At 47.3% G+C, this 8,561-nt stretch overlaps 1 protein-coding gene across 1 annotated transcript in view; it reads left to right on the forward strand.

Annotated features, from left to right (window-relative positions):
• The window catches only part of MAS1 (MAS1 proto-oncogene, G protein-coupled receptor), a 12,019-nt gene that overhangs the window by 1,686 nt on the left and 1,772 nt on the right, over positions 1–8,561 (forward strand). The window contains exon 2 of the mRNA XM_008586757.1: positions 2,161–2,360. The gene's annotated coding sequence lies outside the window, so the exon portion shown is untranslated. The remainder of the gene's footprint in view (positions 1–2,160; positions 2,361–8,561) is intronic.

Consider the following 8,561-nt stretch of genomic DNA (forward strand, 5'->3'; position numbering starts at 1 on the left):
GTGGAAATTCCATCTCACAAATGGGTTTCTGTTTATCAGGTTACTGCACACACACAGAGGGAAGAATTTGCTCTTTTCTCTGGATCTGCATGCCTAGGAAGTCCAGCCTAGGGTCAGGCTGTCTTTTCGGTTGCCTGGGAACAAGAGGCTTCAGGTGGCCCACTCCTCAAACTCTGGTTTTGCTGGCTTTCCTCTCTTTTTGTTTCTTCTCCCCTCCAAGCCTCCCCCCTCAGCCCCCTCTCTCTTTCTTCCTAAGAGTGATGTGGTAGGCTGGGAATCCGGGGCCATGGGAGGACTGTGCTCAACTGAATGGGAATGTGGAAGGAAATGTTTGCTTCTTCGGTCTCTGGAGAACGCCCGAGCAAGCACTCATGTATGGCATTTAAAACTCATTGCCTTCTCCGATTGTCCTTGTTTTCTCTATCAGTTCCACTGTCCATCTGTTCCTCCCCCTTTTGCTGAGAGGTAAATGCAGCTGGCAGTCTCGGGTAGACCTGCCAGGGCACCGGCTCTGCAAAGCCCACATCCCTAAACATCTATGGAAACCACCGTGCTGGTTTCCCCACTTGCCGATTTGTTATCTCAGTTTGGCATTTCCATGAGACTCGTATGGGCAAAGTGCTATTCAGACTCGAGCTTTTTCTATACCCCAGCCTTCCAGAAGTGCATTAAAATGCCAATGATGCGAAGGAGCCGAGCTTCCAAGGGACTGTGCTACTTGGCTTAGGTCTTGCATCTGGCGATCAGTTTGATTGAAAGTATAGCTCCTAGGCCAAGCGCCCTTAGGAGGATCACCAAGACCCAAAGGGCAGTGTGAGAAGAGATGGAGCAACAGAGAGAGAAAGGATGGCAGGAGGACAGGAGGGGGACCAGAGGGAAGCAAGTGTGTCCAGGCTCCAGCCTCATCTCAGAGCCGGAAGCCAGGAGAGGTGGCATGGATTCCACACAACACCTGTGTATGTCTGGTGGAGGTGGGGAGCGACATAACATCTCACTCTCTTTTGGAGGACTTGGCTAAAAGTGCTGTGCTGTTGAATGGACTTCTATTATTTGTTGAAAGGACATGCCTGACACCCAATATCATGACCCACAAGGTGAAGCACGGTGCCCTTCGTCAGTAGAAGCACTGGTTGATAGCAGTGATGACTACCAGTCGCTCCATTTCACAGAAGAAAGTGGGAACAGAGACAGTATTTCTGAAAACAACACATCTCTGTATTTGTTGTTGCTGTTGTTACGGGTTTGGCCTTGGGTAGATGGTACTTTAACAAATAAGAATCCATCCTTTAATAAGTAAGATTCATTCTTTGATAAATAAAAGTTCTATCCTTTGAGGCTTTGTTGTTTTTGGTGGCTGGCCGGTGCAGGGATCAAACCCTAGACCTTGGTGTCATCAGCACCATGCTCTACCAACTGAACTAACTGGCCAGCCCTCCTTTGAGGCTTTTAATGAAGATTATTATCAATAATCAAGTTGATTTTGGTTGTTGCTTCTGGTGAATAAAGGCCATTATTAAATGTCCCCAAAGTTCAAGCCACATGAATGGGTGTGCGAACTTCACACATAAATGGACTGTTGACAGTGAGCTGGTGGGTTTAGGGGAGAAACAGTGCCTACTTGGACTTGGGCAATCTAGACTGTGGTGCTGCCTTTGCTACTAAACAGGTCACTTCAGGCTAATAGTGAGTTAACTTCCTCACCTGTAAAGCAAGGGGGTTGTTTGCAGTATCTACATGATTCCTTCAGGCTGTGAACCTCAGTGATCTGCAGAGGATAGTCAGACTTCAACAGTAAGTAAATGTTTTTAAGAAAACTCCAGCTGCGTTTTATGTTTTCTATAAGATACTCCAGTGTCTGGGGGAAAAGAATTTGTAATAATATGTGATAAAATGTTAAATTTAGAAAGCATTCTTGTAGCTCAAGGAAAGAAGTGGACACAGAACATGAAAATATGATCCATCACAGAAGCATACAAGTGACTGTTAACATGAAAGAATGTCATTAGCCATCAAATAATTGCAAATTAAAACAAGTTACCTTTTTATCACCTATCAAATTTGGGAATTTTACAAAATGGAGATGTTGTGGGAAAAGAAGATTTAGACTCTAAGGCCTATGCCATGATATTCTTATGCTCTAACATATTCCTTTCTCCCTAGGAATTTCTTTCATGAGAAGGAAGAGAGGACGGGAAGATGCTCCGGGGGTCCTGCCAATAATGCTTATCAGTAATAACGCCGTCACCAGCTCGGCTCTCTGTTCCCAGCTGAGATCTGCACCACCACATTACTGACCACACTAGGGGCCACCAAGGGTTGTTAGGATACGATCTTCTTCCACCCTGGACTGTCGATGCCAGGTAAATGCACGTCTTTGCAAATACAATTGCTGTATCAAAAAATGATTTGTATGTGTGGACAGAGTGCCTCTAGTGCTAGCACTGGGTTGGCCTGGGGATGAGAAGTTGCCCCTGGGGATACGTCCTGCAGTGCACATGCTGCCTCCCTCTGCATCGCTCTCTGGAACTCAACTGTGTGGTCTTCCTTCTGCTGTTAGGGAAGGCTCGTTGAGCCAAAACAAAATTATTCTGTGGCAACTACCTTTCTACTCTCCTCACCCTTTCCAACCCCAAATATCCCAGTCACCCACCAACAGAGATGAATAATATGCTAAATGACCATGGATCCTGGAGGAGGAGAGGGTTTGGGGTGTATGCAGGCAGGGCCTCATTTCTTGACATTTGCTGGATCACTGGAGAGACTGAAATTCAGTTTGGTCAGGTAAGACTGGGAATTGGTTTTGAGCAATGTGTTCTTTTAAATAAAACTCCCCTATAACAAAACAATTTGGAGGGGTAGGATAAATGACCATGGATCCTGGAGGAGGAGAGGGTTTGGGGTGTATGCAGGCAGGGCCTCATTTCTCGACATTTGCTGGATCACTGGAGAGACTGAAATTCAGTTTGGTCAGGTAAGACTGGGAATTGGTTTTGAGCAATGTGTTCTTTTAAATAAAACTCCTCTATAACAAAACAATTTGGAGGGGTAGGATAAGTTTTGAATGAGAATTAGTTCTAATGGGGTTTTTATTTGCATTCCAATCACATCATGCTCAAAATCTGCCTAAATATGTGATTCATGAGTTATACTCCAACCATGAGAGAACTGTTTTTATTGACTGCCATGCCCTGTGCTTAAAGTAGTGGTTTTCTCTCATGGGGAAGCAGAGTGTATTCTCAGAACTGTTGTGATGGGCTTTATTTCTTGGAACCATTCAACAAGTATTTATTGAATGCCTACTGTATGCAAGAACTGTAGATTCAGACATGAATAAGTTAGAGTCCCATCTTCAAGTCCTGCAATTTAGTGGGTGTACCAGTCTATGAGGGCTGACATAACAAAATACATTAGGCTGGATGGCTTACACAGCAGGTATTTATTTTCTCACAGTTCTGGTGGCCAGAGTCCAAGATCAAGGTGCTGTCTGGGCTGGTCCGGTGAGAGTCTTTTCCTGGTTTACAGATGACCACCATCTCCCTGTGTCCTCACATGGTCTTTCCTCTGTTCACCATGGAGAGAGAGATTTCTGGCATCTCTTCCTCTTCTTATAAGACACCAGAATTTTGGAGGGGGACACAATTTAGTCCATAACCGTGGGGGAGATATAATTTTAACGCTGCTGCAAGGGGAAGTGTCATGGCAAAGGGAGTAATGAAGAGAGAAAGGGTGGCAATGTGAGAGACTGGGAAGGATGGACTGGTGCAGGAACAACGGCCAGGGATGCATCCCACGAGTCTGGGCCAGAGATGTGGGAATGACCCAGAGCATAAGGTCTCAGAGCTTGGTCTTAGACCACTTCTGCATTTGAAATTTATAATCGGGCATGACCACATTATTGGATAGTGTTTTATAGATCTCTTTGTTTTATGCAGTTCTGCTTATCAGAAGATTTAGGCCCTCAGGAGCAGGCAATACACCAAAGAGCACACCTGGCACCTGCCCCGATGCACATCCTCAAAGTATGTCATTCTCAGAGCCCCACAAACCAAGCTCTCAGTTCTCCCAATCTCCCAGCCACATTCCTCCTGTGCCTGATCTCAGTCATCAGTAGTCTCTCTACAGTAAGGCCTCATCAGATGGAAATCTCTGTCCATGGACCCCTGGCTGTCCCTTTCCCTCTGACCCATCTCGTCTGAAATGTCTCCAGAATCCATTCCCTCCTTTCACCATTGTCCTAGTTATTTCTCACTGAGACTATGAACATTCAGATTCCCCTGGGCTATGAACATTCCGATTCCAGGGCCTCATCCCAGGCGTTCTGAAACAGTGAAGACCTGGAATTTGCATTTTTAATAAGCAACCCTGGGTAATTTTTAAGCGCTAAGGCTGGATAAGGATAGTCTGTAGAATAAGCCTGACACATCTTAAGAAGCTTCATAAACCGGCCATTCCTTTCCTTGTAGGTCATACTCCACCCCAGATCTACAAGTCTCCCCAGCCCCCAACAGGAACATTCTGTGCCCTCCTGCCTCCATGCCTTTGCCCAGGCTGTTCTCTTTTCTTTTTTTTTTTTTTGTCTTTTTCCGTGTCCGGCAACGGATCGCAACCCTCAGTGTTGCCCCCGTACTGGACCGGGGACCGGCAACGGGATTGCAACCCTCGGTGTTGCTCCCACGCCTCGCTCAGCCAGTGAGCAGGAACTGGTCTGCATGTGGGATCCGAACCCTCGGGCGGGAGCGCCGCCACGCTTCCCAAGCGGCGCACTATCCAGTGCGCCACCAGGCCGGCCCCTGTTCTCTTTTCTTAAAATGCCTTTCTTTCCTCTTCTCAGCTAATGAACTCCTACTGACCCTTCAACACCCAAACCTGTGAGGCCTCCCTGGATGCCCCAGGACTATGCATCTGTGGTGTGCTTGCCAGCCCTGGCCAGGGTCGTCTTTATTCCACTTGCCATAATGAATTAGATTCAGTTCCATCTGTCTCCCTGAAAAACTATGCAGAGGCCTGTGTCTTATTTATTGCTTTATCCTTAACACTTAGAACAGGGACTTACACGTAAATTTTTAAAGGATGGAAGGAAATTCGACCTATCTTCAGAGAAAGAAATCCCTTGAACCATAGAATTTGGCTACTTCATTATGATTTTTAAAGAAAATTACAGTTTGATCTTAAATGTTGGAACACCTTTCCCAACTGATTTTTGTAAATTTCTTTAGAAATATTTGGGGAGGGCCGGCCCCGTGGCGCACTTGGGAGAGTGCGGCGCTGGGAGCGCAGCGACACTCCTGCTACGGGTTCGGATCCTATATAGGGATGGCTGGTGCGCTCACTGGCTGAGCGCGGGGCGGGCGACACCAAGCCAAGGGCTGCAATCCCCTTACCGGTCACAAAAAAGACAAAAAAAAAAAAAAAAGAAAGAAATTTTTGGGGAAAGGAGGAAAAGTTGAATAGAAACTAGTATGGCAAAAGGAAAGTCTAGGACAGGTGGTTTCAGAGTACGGGTCAGTGGCAAAAGTGCAGTAGGCTGTGGGTTCAGGATGAGTGAGTGAGGTGTTGGGGGGGTCACATGCGGGTGCATGGGGTGAACGAGAAGCTGACACTGAATGACTCTGTGTCTGAGAGTGACCGAGTGGGTGAGACTGTCTGACTCAGAAAGATGTTCTTGTCAGTTTTCTCAAAAATTCTGATTAGGTTCTGATTTTCTATTTCTAGTCTTTGATGTAGGTTTGTTATGAAAAAATGAAAACACTTGACTCCCTTGTCTGAGCAATTTCAGTTTTGCATTGGAGCTAAACCTGCGCTGTTTGCATGGTAGCACTTGTCACCCGAGGCTACTGAGCGTAGGAGAGGTGGCTAGCTGACATGCTGGAAGAGCAAAATGCACACTGCTTTTGGAAGACAATGTAAAAAAGGGGAACATAAAATATCTCATCAGTATTTTTCATATTGATTATGTATTGAAATGATATATTGAACACATCGGGTTAAATATAACATAATAATTAATTTCATTGGTTTCTTTTACTTCTTTTAATGTGGCTACTAGAGAAAAATTTACTTGTGTGACTCACATTTTATTCCTATGCGACAGCGCCGATCTAGGCCCTTCTTACCCTCTGCCTTTGCTGTACTCTGGATTGTTCTCTTCTCCTCTTTTCTTCCTCTCAGACACCAGCAGCAGCAGCAGCAATGAAATGCCCAGCTCTGAAGCACACTTGTCCAGCGGCGACAGCTCTCCTCCTTGATGGGACCGCCTACAGACCCTGGTGGCCCTCCCAGAGTCCCTGATGCCCTTAGCGCCTGGCCCACAGCCGTCTTTTCCTAAGGATGCTCCTGTCCTCCAGCACCATGTCTCAGTGATGTCAATGTCTACATCAGTAATTCTTCCCGTGCCCTAGTTCCAGGTGCTAATCTCATTGGCGATGATCTTGTCCTCTGCTGTCCCTCAGCCGTTCATCCCACGGTCACTCTCTACATTTACCAATACCAATAACCCCCAAACTACCCTGCCCCCACCTCTGTTTCAACTGTCCCATTCTCCAACCCCCCCCCCCCCCCCCTCTGTTTCAACTGTCCCATTCCCCACCCCCCCCCCCCCTTCTATTTCCCTTCACTGCCGTTAGTACTTGGACTTCAACCATTCCCTGACACCACTGGGATCTATGATATACGGCTCCCGTCTCCTGTTCACTGTCTGTCACCTCGCTGGTGCCCTCGTTTTTCTTTTAAGCCCTTCGGATGCTACAGTCCATCGTCACAGCCGTTCCCTTCCACACGCTGCCATTCCTTCGGCCCTGATTCTCTGGTGCATGAGACTGGTGCAACCCCGACCCTGGTTAATCCCACTGTCCTCTTTCTCCATGCCGTCACCTGGACAGCTGAGCCACCCTGGAGAGGAGCACACATCACGCCGAACTGTCCTGAGCACCAGCCTAGGTGGGCTCCCTGGTCTGCCTGGCTGTCCTGCTCTTTGTGTCTTTCCCTAGTCCTTTCTTTCACTCCATCATTTCACATCTTGCCCTCTCCCTTTAAACTCTCAACATCTCCTCACTTTTAGCTGATGACCTTGTTTCTTTTTTGCTGAAAAAAGAGATACTGTGCACTCGGAAGAGAACTTCTGACTCCTAGCACTCTCACGGTCACACCCACCCACGAGGCTGCGCCTCTAACTACAGCTCTGCCTTCCCTTCTGTTACCGTGAATAACTACTGTTCCAAGCAAAAGACCTTGACTCCATGTTCCTGAATCGTCACCAATTGTTTCCTTTCTGCTGGACAATTCTCAGTGGTTTATCAACTCTTCCTTACCCCACAGCCCTCAGGAGGGTTGTCTGTACCACTGTCTCCACTCATCTCTCATTCTCTCTAAATCCACTTTAATCAGGTGTTCACAGTCTATGAATACTCCATGGTCAAGTTCTAGTTCTTACCCCACATGAACTTTCAGTGGAATCCAGCACAATTGATTGCACTCCCTTCTCCTTGAACTCTTTCTGACTTGGCTTCCTGGATGCCACTTGCCCTTGGCTGTCCTCTTACCTCCCTGTCAGGTCCCTCTCCGATTCCTTTGTTTCTTTCTCCTCATCTCCCCAACCTCTCAACTTTGAAATGCCCCAAGGCTCAGTCCTTGGACTTCTTCTCCTTTTTAGTTACCCATATTTCATGGGTGCTCTCATCCAGCCTCAGGATTTTGCATTCCACCCGTTTGCATACAACACCCACATTTATATCCCCAGCCTACACTGTCCCCCCAACTCCTTACACTCTGCTGGGCATCTCCATTGGCCATTTCATGGGCTTCTCAAACTCCATATGCCCCCTCCTCATCTGCTCCACCTGTACCTGGTCCATTCAGCGGATAACTGAATGCTTATTCTCTCTTTCCACCATAACACATATCTCATCCACCAGCAGATCAAATTACATCCAGGCTCTGACCAGGTCTTATTGCCTCCCCACCACCCCAGGTCCACACCGCCATCAGCTCTCTATCTAGATTGGTGTAGTAGCCTTCCACCTGATCCCTCTTCCTACTGTGGCCCCTGCAGTCTAATCTGAACACCAGGGCTGACTCTTAAGTCCCTTCATGTCAGTTCTGTTACTCCTTCTCTCAGAACCCTCCAGGGCTTCCCATCTCACTCGGAGTAAAAGCAAAATCCTCACAACAGCCTTCAAGGCCCTATTGGATCTGCCTCCAGTGACCTCTCTGCACTCACCACCTGATTCCACTGCCTGCTGATGCTGCTCTAGCCCCACTGGCTTCCAGCTGCTCTTTGCAAATACCCTTTTCACTCTTGCTTCAGGACCTTTGCACCTGCTGTCCTCTCTGCCTGGAATGCTCTTCCCCGAGAATCTGCAGTGCATGAGGGCCTACTTCCTTCATGTCTTTGCTCAAGGGGGACCTCATTAGTGAGATATTTCCCATCACCCTGTGTAACGTAGAAACCCCACGTCCCAGCCAGTCCTTTCGCTCCTAACCCTGCGTTACTTTTCTCCATGACACATTATGATCTGGCATCTGTTTATTTGTTGTTATTATTATTTGGTTGTCAACCACCTCCC

The sequence above is a fragment of the Galeopterus variegatus genome, unplaced genomic scaffold (assembly GCF_000696425.1).
Source record: "Galeopterus variegatus unplaced genomic scaffold, G_variegatus-3.0.2 Scaffold4103, whole genome shotgun sequence".
In the NCBI taxonomy this organism is placed as follows: domain Eukaryota; kingdom Metazoa; phylum Chordata; class Mammalia; order Dermoptera; family Cynocephalidae; genus Galeopterus; species Galeopterus variegatus.